Source organism: Pseudopipra pipra, chromosome 3, assembly GCF_036250125.1.
Source record: "Pseudopipra pipra isolate bDixPip1 chromosome 3, bDixPip1.hap1, whole genome shotgun sequence".
NCBI classification, from domain to species: domain Eukaryota; kingdom Metazoa; phylum Chordata; class Aves; order Passeriformes; family Pipridae; genus Pseudopipra; species Pseudopipra pipra.
Genome location: NC_087551.1, coordinates 78812272 through 78824691, shown reverse-complemented (window position 1 = coordinate 78824691; position 12420 = coordinate 78812272). Strand labels below are relative to the sequence as shown.

At 36.9% G+C, this 12420-nt stretch overlaps 1 long non-coding RNA gene across 5 annotated transcripts in view; it reads left to right on the top strand.

The window, feature by feature from the left end:
* LOC135411862 (uncharacterized) overlaps positions 1-12420 on the top strand; it is a 155170-nt gene that overhangs the window by 29835 nt on the left and 112915 nt on the right. For all 5 annotated transcript variants that reach the window (XR_010429354.1, XR_010429351.1, XR_010429352.1 and 2 more), the window contains exon 2: positions 8277-8340. This is a non-coding gene — a long non-coding RNA (uncharacterized LOC135411862). The remainder of the gene's footprint in view (positions 1-8276; positions 8341-12420) is intronic.

Genomic DNA, 12420 nt, shown 5'->3' with positions numbered 1-12420 from the left:
TTGCATACACTGATAGTGGCAGGAGTGCAAGTTGGAAAACATCCTTCCTAACAAAGTCCAAGGACTTGTAGGATCAAAGTAATATGTTTCAGCAATTTAAATTTTTCAGATCTGAGTTTTGCAATGACAGTTATTTGTGCTGCTGGTTCCTGTTCCCTTTTAGACTGGGGTCCCTCTGGCAAGAAGATGGAAGAAGAAGGAGGTCCACAGCTCTACCTAATCAGTCCAAAAGAGAATATAAGACACAGAAAAGAAATGGAAAATGTCCACTGTGAATACTAGAGGCATTTATAGTAAAAAACATTTTCATACATTTCTTTATATTTCAGCTCTAAAGTGGCTTAATATTCCAAGCTAACCCTCTCTGGAGTTAGGGCAAAAAAAACCCCCCAAAAACCTAAAGGAACAGCAAAGTAAACAGTGCATGTGGACTGCTGTGCTGCTTACGTTGACATTTGGTTTTACTCATTCAGTTACAAATGGGAAGAGAAAAGAGCATAAGGGATAGCAGTTGGCATAAGCCATACTGTTTGCCATTCTTCATTGCTTATTTCACATCTGCTGGGAAGGATGCAACAGGCTTGGCTGGACCTGATAAGCATTGTCCAGCAAAGGAGCCTATGATAGATATCACCACTGCATTTGTGATTGAATATTGGTAAATGTGCTATCATATTACAAGGTGAATGCTGTTCTACAGATTTGTAGCTAACAAACAATATCAGACCAAATAATTGCTGGTAAATACATCTTAAATTTCACCAAATCAATTTGATATAATTTTTACTATTAGAATTTGATATTATTTATGTAAAGAATTTGATACAAGATTTCATTCCTCTGGAAGTTCTTATTTCTCTTAAGTCATAAACTACAAACTCCTTGTGTTTTTATTTGTTTTCATTATGAGGCCATCTTTTGGTATTTCTAATATATACTTCTTAGCTTTCACCTTTGATCTTTGTAATTTCTAGGTTTTTAAACTTTTATTGTTCATTATTACATGTTTTAGTGATGCCAATGAAAGGATAATATCACTTTCAGTGGCCTAGTTGGAGCTTATTAGTTTACTACCCTGAGAATTGCAAATAAATAAGCCAGTAAATAAATATTATGGAGCAATGGTTGTGTGTCCATAGTTAGAGGTTGTGACTAACTCTGTTCCAAAGTTGATTATAATGTCCTCCTTCACAAGAAACTTCACTAAAACCAAAACAAGGTGCCTAATAAATCACACATGAAGTGTCTTGCTGGAGGTTAATTCACTGTTCAGGCTTTGAGGATACTCAAAACAAGGCTGCACTGGAGTGCAATGGTAGTATTTTATCTCTTCATATACTATTTCTCCTTTTTTTTTTTAAACTGAATCCTCAAAATTATTTTCTTGAGTAGTGCCAAATTTATGTATGTAAACTGAAGCAGAAAGAATGACTCTTACAGTAGTCAGAATCACTGTTACAGTAGTCAATGGGGCATAAAATAATTGGTGGTATAGCACTTAGCACTCAATCTTCTCTCTGTCACTTCCCACACTTCATTATAAACTAGTCATATCCTTGAAACGAAAAACATACTCTCCAGAAAAGGGCAAAGCAAAAGAAAATGTTTTTATCTGTCTTTCACCTTTTCATTGTTTTTTCTTATTCCCAGCCTTCATTAGAGGATATTTCAGTATTCCTTTATCACTAGTGCATATTCTCATTCACATCACTATGCAAACTTAATGCTTCAAATGCTCCTTTTTTTATTTTTTTTTTTTACCAAAACCTCCCTTTTAACCAAGCCTAGCCCAAGCCACACCTGCCCAGAAAACCTGCAGCCTAGAGGAACCTATGCTGAGAACATCTCCCTTTTTTCTCTAACATCTCCCTGGGTCAAAACAAATTCTAATTCACTGCAGGATGCTCCCTTATATTGCTTCTTCCCACATCTCAACCCAAGAGGCATGACTCATGTCTACAGGGGGCTACTTCCTAAAAGGAGGTTGAGGTGACTGGCTTGGATGTGCATGGCTGCTGTAGGTCACTGACATATGAACATAAAGCTCTGCAGCTCAGATCCTCCATCACTCAGAACGATGCAGAATGCACCATTTTGCTCTTATACCTTTGGTGTGCCCCATTTTTCATCATTGTGAGCATTTCTGGCCCTGTGTCAAGAAAGACATGGGAGAGTTAGAGGAGATGCAGAGAAGGGTGAGTAGAATAATTAATAGTCTGGGGCAGCTGCCTGATGAGGAGGGATTAGAAGGTGTGAGATACTTCAGCTGGAGAGGAAAAGGTTGAGGGGGATAACAGTGCGGTTTCTGAAGTCACTAAGGTGCTAGGTAAGATAAAGGCAGAATTGCTGGTATTCACCAAATCCTGTGCTATTGGATCTAAGGACAGTATCAGAGGCAGGAACGTACCTTCTGGTACACCTACAGCAACAGCTGTGGGTGCTGGGAGTACATGAAGAAAGGGCAGTAGAAGGTAGCCTGGCTTGTGTGTTTTCCTTAGTAGTGTATGTCTTCTTGTACAAGTCAGAAGCATGATACTGGGGTAAATGGGTTACTGGTGAGACCCAGTGGGGCACATCTTAACATTTGCCTCCACTGATTATGTAAGGAATGAAGAATAACTGTGCTCCTAATTTCTATTTCCTGACCCTTAATATTGTTTGGCATCAATTCCAAGTGGGATGCTCTGGAAGCAGCTACCTCTGATGTTGGTCTGACTTTCTGGAATTGCAGGAGTTTGCCAAGAGCTCTGTCTTTACTAGTGAGGTCAGCCTAAATGACCTGGGAGAGAGCAAGTTCTCTCTCCTCCTAATGAAATCAATGAGAATTATGGGCACTGAGTGTATTCCAGCAGGTGTTCAGCATTCCACAAGGTCAGGCACTTGGTTAATAGACTGAAACTGTGTAAAATGGTGATGCTATTAGCAGCCAGGGATAAAAATCAAAAGGTAGAGAAGGACATTGGGCAGAGCTGTCAATTACATATTGGAACAAGAAGAGAGAAACTGTCTGTAGCACTCAGAGCAGAAGGGCTTAGACAAAATAGAAAAGGCTGCTAATATTTGCTGCTACCAAATTTATTCTGCCTTTTGGAATACTAAGTATTTCTAGCAGTGAAAAGAAATTCTGCAGCATCAAATGTATTGAAGAGTCATCAGTGCACAGTCATATTGCTCAGTGATACTGAATACTAACTTGCTTCCAACTTTGCACATATGCAGGCTCAGGTTAGCCTTACATATTTAGGTAAAGTTGACTTGTTTTTGAATGCTTACCTGCATGAAATAAGCAAGTCTGAAAAGTCTGTTCAACTCGGGTCAAAAAAACAGTCTCTAAAGTTTTTGAAATTACTAAAGCAACTTCATGGAGCTGGTAACCTCCATTTAACCATTTTGTCACACCAATCATATTCGCTAAACTTAATTTATAGCATCTATACAAGACTGTGTCTCACAGTAGAGTAATTAAATTCATAGAAGCTTGTCATAGTTTTAACTTTGTAGCTGGGTGTAGCATTCAATAAATAATACCAATCTCATACCACAAATTGACTGTAATGCAAACAGATACAAGAATCAAGCCTGTTCAGAAAAGACCATTAGCAATATAATGGAAACAAAAACTGAGTTAGTATTGCTTAGCTAATCAGCACATGTTTTATTATCCCATTCCTTTTTTCTCCAAGTTGTAAGAGACCAAGTCAGAGGTTAAGTTACCAAGTTCAGATTAATTTTTCTTCAAAAACTAAAGCTTCAGCTCTGAAGGGCTGTGGAGAACCATCCCATACCTCATAGCCTGGGGGAGGCTGAGCATCCTCTGCAGGCAGCAATTGGTAGTGCTGAGGTTCTCAGCATCTGACAGCAGCAGTGGAATGCTACTGGCAATATTACTCTCTGAGAATCAATTAGACAAGAAATATTGGCAATTAGTAACACAAACCCTGTGATATTGCTATAATTGGTTTGCAATATATTAACATTGGTACATTAATAGTTCCTTTATTAAAAGTGGCTGTGAAATACATCTACTTTACATCAGAACTGTAGTGGTGGCGCGTTTTTCCACCCATCTCAAACTCTCTGGGCTGAGGAGGATATCCCTCAAATGTCCTTCATTTTAACTCCTCACAGGACTCCTTTCATTGTGCTGGGGTAATGTAGCTTTTTAGCTTCCCAGGATCAGGCAGGTATTCCTTTAGGCTCATATTTGATTACTGAGCCTGTGAACACTTCAGGGCATGCAATATCCAATGCTATAGCACAATGGTTTTCTCACTTGTACTGAAGCTGCTGAGTGCTCCTGCAATAGGAAAAAGATTATATTTTTCCAGTTTCCTAATCATCTGATATTGCATTCTGGTATCAAAACTCCCCTGAAGTAATTGTTCATCTTTCTGATCCCTAATTGCATTTATCAACTCACTATGAAACCTATTGCTACCTGGAGCTTTGTCTTTCTTTATCCGAATATTTTCTCACAGCTATTTTCATAATCTGCAAAAGCACCTACAAAATATATCCTTACAGGAGGCCCTGTTAGTATTCTTCTTAACAAATGAAGAGAAAAAAAGTCATTGAGTTTTTATGTTACATTCAAAACTACTGTTAATATGAAAGAATGTTTTTTTCAGCATACAAATCCCATGCGGCACTATAGTTTGTGAGATAGAAATTGTTTCTGTATTATTAAGTTCATGCTGTTTTGAACTACAGAATCACTTCAGTAATATTTTTCTTGGAAAATCAATTATATATGAAATTGTGTAGCAATTTAGTAACATAAACCCAGGTAATAATATAATTAAATATTTGCTGCATGAGGTATTTTGTATGCATCTTAATTATGTACCTTTGCTTGCTGACTTGTGTCATGTTTATAACCTTTGGGTAGGTTTGCCATCAAGTGGATAGGAAAATAATCAAAACTGAAAACACAGTTAGACTTTAGTTGTAATTTGAAAATGATTGGTATCTAGACATTTGTTGCCAGTGGCACTGTGAATTGAGGAAAGAGAAAAAGTATTCCTCAGCATGTAAATTTTACATAATATTGTGAGCAATAAGACTGTAAGCATCCAAGTAACTATGTTTTAAGTATTTTAGGCCAGATTGGTCTAAGTGTTGTAAATAGTTTGACTGTGGCAGAGTCAAATTCTTCATAATATTTCTTTGGTGTGAGTCAGCTCTGAATTAGATCCTTTGCTTTATTGTTCATTTTAGTGAAAAAGACTTTGAGAAATATTCTTCCTAGATAACGTACAATAGTAGACATGTACAGTGAGTGATTCCATTTTTCATCTTTTATCAGAAATTATTTCTTCAGTTTTTAAACCAGGAAGATCATCTTTACACATCTTGGGCTAGCTGTTTTATTAGGAGCTATAGATGATGAAATCACCACAGTCATTTTCAGCATCACTGAAGTAAATGAGACAAGACTTAGCCAGCTAGCCAAGTGAAGATCTCAGGCTTATATATCAATATTTGTCAAAGTATTTACAGACTTTTGGAGTCTTTAATTAGCTGTTGTATGTTGAGGATACAGTTCAGTGAAGACAAACACACTGTATTCCCTTCAGTAGTTGGATGAGGTTTACTGCAGTCCTAACTTGAGGATTTTTTCTGTGTTGCAAAACAAATCAAGCGCGCTGTGATTATAGCTCCTCATTAATCACTTTCCACATTGTTTCCTTACCAGCCTTAACAAATTTTTTTCTCTAAACTTTTAAATTAAGCCTAAAATCCCTCAAGGGGATGTGTCTCCAGTACTCAGTGAGCTTGGGCACTTTTTTAAAGAGGACTGCTTCACTACTTTTGTCTGATTTTAGGTGGGAATGTTCACCACTGAGTAGGTGCCAAGTTTCCTGTTGTAGTCACTGCTGATCTAACCAAGACCAATCAAGATCAATGGAATTTATTCATCAGACCAAACACTCCTCCAATAAATTCAGATGTACTCATCTATGCTGGTAGACCTAAGTATGACATGAATACCACTTTTGGTGCATAAAATATAGGCAAAAGTCAGATGTCTAAGTTAGGTAGAAGTGATCTTTAAACTTTACCATCAGAAGAGGAGCCTGTTGTTCAAGGATATATGATGAATACCTCATGTGGCAAAAATATGTCTCAAGTATTGGTAAAGTTGGTTCTGTGGTCCACATGCCTGTTTACTCATTTTGAACTTGCTGCCTTTTTTAATTATATAAAGTTTATACATTGTGGTTTCCTTCCACCCCTAGGGCTGACGCACCCTGCTGCAACCTTGACATTCATGATTTCTTCACCACATTTCTCCAGTCTTACATCCTTATATACACCTCCAAGACAAGAAAAAAACCAGATTTGCTTTATTGTCTCATCCTTTGGGAAAAGAGAAGGAAGAGACAAGAATTTTTTGTGACCTTCCAGCAGCAACACACTCTCCCCTAGAACTTGTTTTTTCTACAACTAAATTCAACTCACAGTATCCTTGCTATTAGAGGCCAGTGAACTATTCTATACTGATACTCAGCTGAAGTCAGTGTCAAATGCTGAACTGGACAACTGCCAGGGATGGCAAGTCCTTGTTTTCTTTGGAGAGTCCCATGTATGATTTCATTTATCAGTATTACGAAAGGTTTCTTCTGCAAGTAATGTTGGATTTCACAGATTCTCAAAAGGACAGCTTCTCCTGTAATAATGAGTAGCCTGATTCAGTTTTATCCAGAACATCCTGAATGCACTCTTCTTTTTGCCTACTGCCTTTTTTCAGGCTTTACTTTTTTAATTAGTAATGTTTCTTTTATTTACAAGTATTGTTATCACTCTCTTCTGAGATATTTCGCTGGAATTTATCCTGAAAAAGTTCTACCAGTTTGTTCAAGTTCTTACCACCAATCTCCTCCTAAAAGATGTTGGCTTCAGCCATGGTCTATATTTTTCTTTAGGCTTTAATATTTGAAAGAACTAAATAGAGCCCAGATGTCCTAGATGCTTTTTCTGATGTAGGTATTGCAAGACATCTCCTTCTTTCCCTACTCATCTCAGTCTTTGATTTGGTATATTTTCTCTTCATTAAGTATAGTGTATCAACCTTAATATCCACCTCCAGCAGTACTATTTAGCTCCTTTTTAAGTGCATAGCATTGAATTTTCTTCCTTTATCTACAGTGCATACTTATGTACTTTCTTCTAGGCATCTTTCTCCTTTTTAAAAGTCACATAACTGATGGGTTATTTTTGTTTTCCCTGTTGGGCTTTCTGAGTCAGCATTAAGGTGCTCTTTTAGATTCATAATGGATCTTGACTTGAGTCGGAAGAAAAGAAGACTGGAAGAAAAATAACTCACTACTGCAACATTTTAGATAAGTCAGCTTTCTTCCTGGTGACCTCCTACAATACAACATGTCTCTACTTACTCATGTAGCCCTTTCTAGTAGACAATAAAAATAGTTTGGGATTTGTTAACTAATTGCACATGCTTGATGAAAAAATAAATGACCCTACCTACCATTATGTAAAAAGGAGAGGTACTAAAGAGTAGTTCTTTAAATCTCTACCTTGATTACGCAGCCTATTAGGAAAAGCAGCTATGAACTGACTTTTGGTTAAGATAACCAAGTACACAAAAATCTTCTTCTCTTTGTATCCACAGTCAAAAATTTGTATTTACAGATAATAGAAAAGCTCCACACAACAATCTGCAACAACTAAACTTGCTTTTTGGCCAGTAGAAAAGTAATTTATTTTTCTGATCCAGAGGAAAGAAGAAAGAATTAATGCAATCAAGACAGGTATCAGAACATCATCTCAAGTTCCAGGACATCATTTTAGATCCTGGTAAATCATTCTTCAGATGCCACTGCATAAGAAGCATTTGATACTAATCTGTTTCTCTGACCTAAACCAGAACACCAACAACGGTAGATGCCCCAATTTTCTGTCTGTTGGAGCAAATAAACATTGAATGGATTTCGAGCAGTTCTCCAATTTCAGGCAGTTGGGCAGCCCAATGCAAAATCACAAAAGTAAGACATTTAGGGTGAGTGAGATCTTCTAGTTTGTTCATGAGGCACCCAGGTAAATTAATAAGGGAAATTGACAATCATTTATACACATCAGCATCAGCAGGCATCTCAGCAAAACTGTCGGTGAGAGGTTAAAGCTCATCTGCCACTGGGACAACCAGAAGCCAAGCTAAAATTATTCATTTTCAGACACTGTTTAGGTACTTTGTTCACTGTGGAGGCAAAAGACCTTCTTTTTCTTCTTCTTTTTAATTTTTTTTTTTTCCGCAGGCAGAAGCAATAAATCACCCAGGTTAAGAAGACCCAGCTAGCCCAACATAGATCGATTTCATGGGTAAGTCGATGGACTACTAATAGAATTACAACTACCTGTCAAAATAGGGAAAACCTATCTGTGACAGTGACAAAGGGCAAATCAATTGAAGAAGTGTTGTGGGCTCTCTTTACTTTTTTTTTTTTTTGAGACATGGATGCAAAGTACAAGTGTGTCTTTCGAAGTCTACAACTGTGACAAAGAGCAATGTTTATCCCTTTACGGGAGCCATCAGTCCTGCAATACTGAATTATGTGGTCACTTTATTTCTACTGCAATCACTAGGTTACTCCCATGAAACAAAGCTAAAGAGCTGCATCCAAAGCTATTTGAGCAGTTTCTCATGTATTATGAAAGCTATTTAAACAGGTTTTATTAACAGCTGTTATAATGTTCTCCAGGTGAAAAACCTTGGCACATTTTGTTTACCACAAACTGGTTTTTTTTTTTCAATTAAGCACATGAGTTTTCCAGTTTCAGGTGTTTTTTAGTGTTTGTACAGCTTAAGCAGAAAATCAGTTACAACAATGTTGTTGGCTCAGAAATGGTGTTATAATTTGCTGTAATTAGATAAAAATTGAGTAAATGAACAGTAGAAAGTTGCTGCAACACAACTCTGCTGCCTGTATAGCATATATATAATATCTTACTTTGGTACTTTACCTATCTATGTTAGAGATTAAAAAAGTTATATGTAGTTGGAAATGTAAGTACAGTATATATATATTGATGCAACAGTTTGTGATGGCTCTGCAGATATCATGGTTGAATACTGAAGTTGTGAGATATTTACCAAGTCATGCCAGCACAGGCTTCTGCTCTGCTGGTAAAGCTCCAAAACAATGAAAAAATAGCACAGGAAAATAAGTAGGGTGGCAGTCCTTATTATCCTCTCACTGCAGACATTCCTGGGTCTAAAGCTACCTCTGACTTTCTATGGAGAAGTCCACATATTTTTATGAACTTTGTATACATGAGCGAATGACAACTTGGAATAAAACTGTAATCAAAATTAATTATCTGGGAGTCTTATCCCATTGCTTGGGTGTATAAACTGAAGAGGTATAAGTCGTGGTTTCATTTCTTAGTGTATACCAGTTTTGACAAAGATCGGGTGCCAGAAAACTGTACTACCAAAATCAAATAAAACAAACAGTTGCATTCTCCAAAATTCATTCATATAGTTTCTTTCAAATATATGTATATGTATACACATGCTGACTAAACCGGGAAAGCTTCCTTGAAGTCAATTGAATTTGCATTTAAATAGATGATAAAACTTCCATTGACTCCCAATGAGGGCAGGATTTCATGCAGTGCAATTAAACCAGACTATAAGAGGAGTCAGGGTTAAAATTCTCAGACCTGAATATATTACTTTTCTTACATTTCTTTGCTAGCTTTACCTATATAAAATCAATGCCCAGCTGTGCCCTTTATCATAGGCTGCAACTTCTATCGACTTTGTTGGGTCCTTCAAGCTTCCATGAGTATGGCAACAGTGTCTCTGGAGGCAGAACTGTGTTTTAAATTCTTTGGAGCAAGGAATAAATCATAACATTAATCTTTTTGTAGAGCATTCTATGCATTTTTAACACTGTGATTTTTAATAGATAGTAATAATAGCAATTTTGAAGTACCCTGCAGATTCGAGTAAAGGACTTTTCTTCAGAAACACTATCCCCTGCTGCTATTTTGCAAATCTTCTAATTCATTACCACATGGAGTGTCCTATGTGTGCAACATTTTTTTACTTCAAAACAGATAAATCCATATATTTTACCAACAAAGGTTCCCTGACAGCATGTTACCATTTCTTCTGTGTGGAACTACAGCTACTTTAAATCATTCCCAAATAACGTTAGTGGATAATTTAAAGATAATGAATAAGTAACTTATTTAAATTAAGCATTTAGATTAACCATCTGTATTTCTAAGCTTATAGATGCATACTAAGCTAGAACATTTTTCCTGAATAGTGTCTTCATGATATGGCTTATTCAGCGAGTCACAGAATTCCTCAGAAAGTCCCATCATCCTTAAGTTATATAGATGTGAGAAGTGTCTTCCCATGCCCAGCATGACATGGCTGTAGATCTTTGTGCTGTACAGACCTCAGGAGCCCAGCGGATAGTGACTGGACTGGTGGTTCACAGCTCCTATGGCAGGGCAAACAATGGGGAAGCTGCTGCTGAAGCTCTCAGAACAAATGGTATGAAGTTAGATCCAAGCACTGAGTGATGACAGTGAGTGTCTGTCTGCCATAGACCATGGCTCTTTCTGGAACCTCACTCACTTCAAAAGTGGGAAAACTCCGGGAAAGAAGGCAGATGGTCCATTAGTTTCAAACACATATATAAAAACTAGGTAGCCAAAAGGGGTTTAACAACAGTTTTGTATTGAAACTTGGAAAAGAGCAAGTAATTAGGGCTTTGTCATCATGGCTTCAGAGTGCATCTGGTTTATGCAGCCCAATTTACATTGCATGTGTTACTTCAACTTTGATCTATGTTTTATAAATTAAGGCTTAGAACTCAAATCCTTTCATGGGAGAGTTGCCATGTACTTTTAATGTCTCACAAATAAGAAAGATTGAAGGAGAGTTTGTCTCTCTAGAAGTGCCAGAAAATGTAGTTTTACATGTCTGAGGAAAATGATTAGGGAAATAGGTTATCGAAACACTGAATCCTAAAGTATTAGCACAACAAATACCCTGCCACCATGGGTCTGTGCCTCAAAAACTTGGCATCTTTGTGCAGGATTGTACCTGGGAGAGAAAGCTGCTGGGCATAGAATGTGTAAGCACTGCCTTCTGCTCAGTGTTCAATCACTCTTGTGGTTGTGTTTGGCCCATTTTTATAAACTATGTGTTTTAATAGACATTATGAACACTTGACTAACAAAGGTATTCACTTTTATTAAATAGAATTTCAGTGAAATATGTCTTGAGAGGATATATGACCCTTTTAGGACAGGAACAACTATTAGTTACTATAGAAGCCTAGAAAATATTTGTTCAGTGCTCTCTTAAGCACGTAGCCTGAATGCCTCACAAACACAGTGTCACCATTATAAATTAAGCAGAAACAAAGTGCCTGACTATCTTCTATTGTTCTGCTACACATTGTATCTGTACACTTCTGATACACAAAGTCCTGTGAATCCCAAGGCTTTTCAGTAGCATCAAGTCAGCACAACACAGTGGAAAATCAGGTTGGAGGGGTATTTCTGGTATTTATTAGCCCTTTTGAGAAGAGGTCATGCTTCTACTCCTTTGGAGGATTGTGCTTACTAGATCAAGTTTTAAAAACACCAATATTTTAATGTTTTGGTTTAGCATGTATAGCATATACTGAAAATATACTAAAATACCAAGGGTAAAAAGCCTGGAATCAGCTTTTAAAAGACATCTTTGGAGGCTATTGCACCATTCAAGGTCTCTGAGGTACTCAGCACTTGCAGTGCAGTTCTTACCAGAACTGCAGATTTGCACTGCATTTTGAAGGAGCTGAAGAGCTCTGTGTCTCCTCTATGTCAGCATTTGGCAGATGATCTAAAATGACGCTAAGCACTAAATAATATCAAGTATATCTGAAGGATTTTAGGCATCTTATCTACACACTCAGTTTTTTTTGGTTATTTCATTGCAATTTTCAGATGAAAATGAAATTAAAGACAAAACGAGGAAAGCATTATTTTTTTTACTACATTTTTCAGTTGTGGTGCTACTTAGGAAAAAAAAAACCCGCCACCTCATTCCACTGAAACAAAATTAAAAACAAGAAAAAAAGTATCTACATTTGAGCAAAATTAAAGTCCCCCCAAAAAAATTCCAAAACAAGGCAAAGTCATTCCAATTTATGTAGTTTAAGGTCTACTCACAGTATGGAGAATTATTTTCTGCAAGATTTTTACTCTAATTCATTAATTTCTTCATAGACTTATAAACTGCACTAACTCTCCTGTGGAAAAATCAGCACTGTTAAGTAGCTCATGAGCAGATGTGATACAAGAAAGCCTTTGGATTTTTTTTTAAACTCAAAGAGTAATGACACCGCAATATCATGTGGTGAAGGAGCAATAATTTGATAAACATTGTCT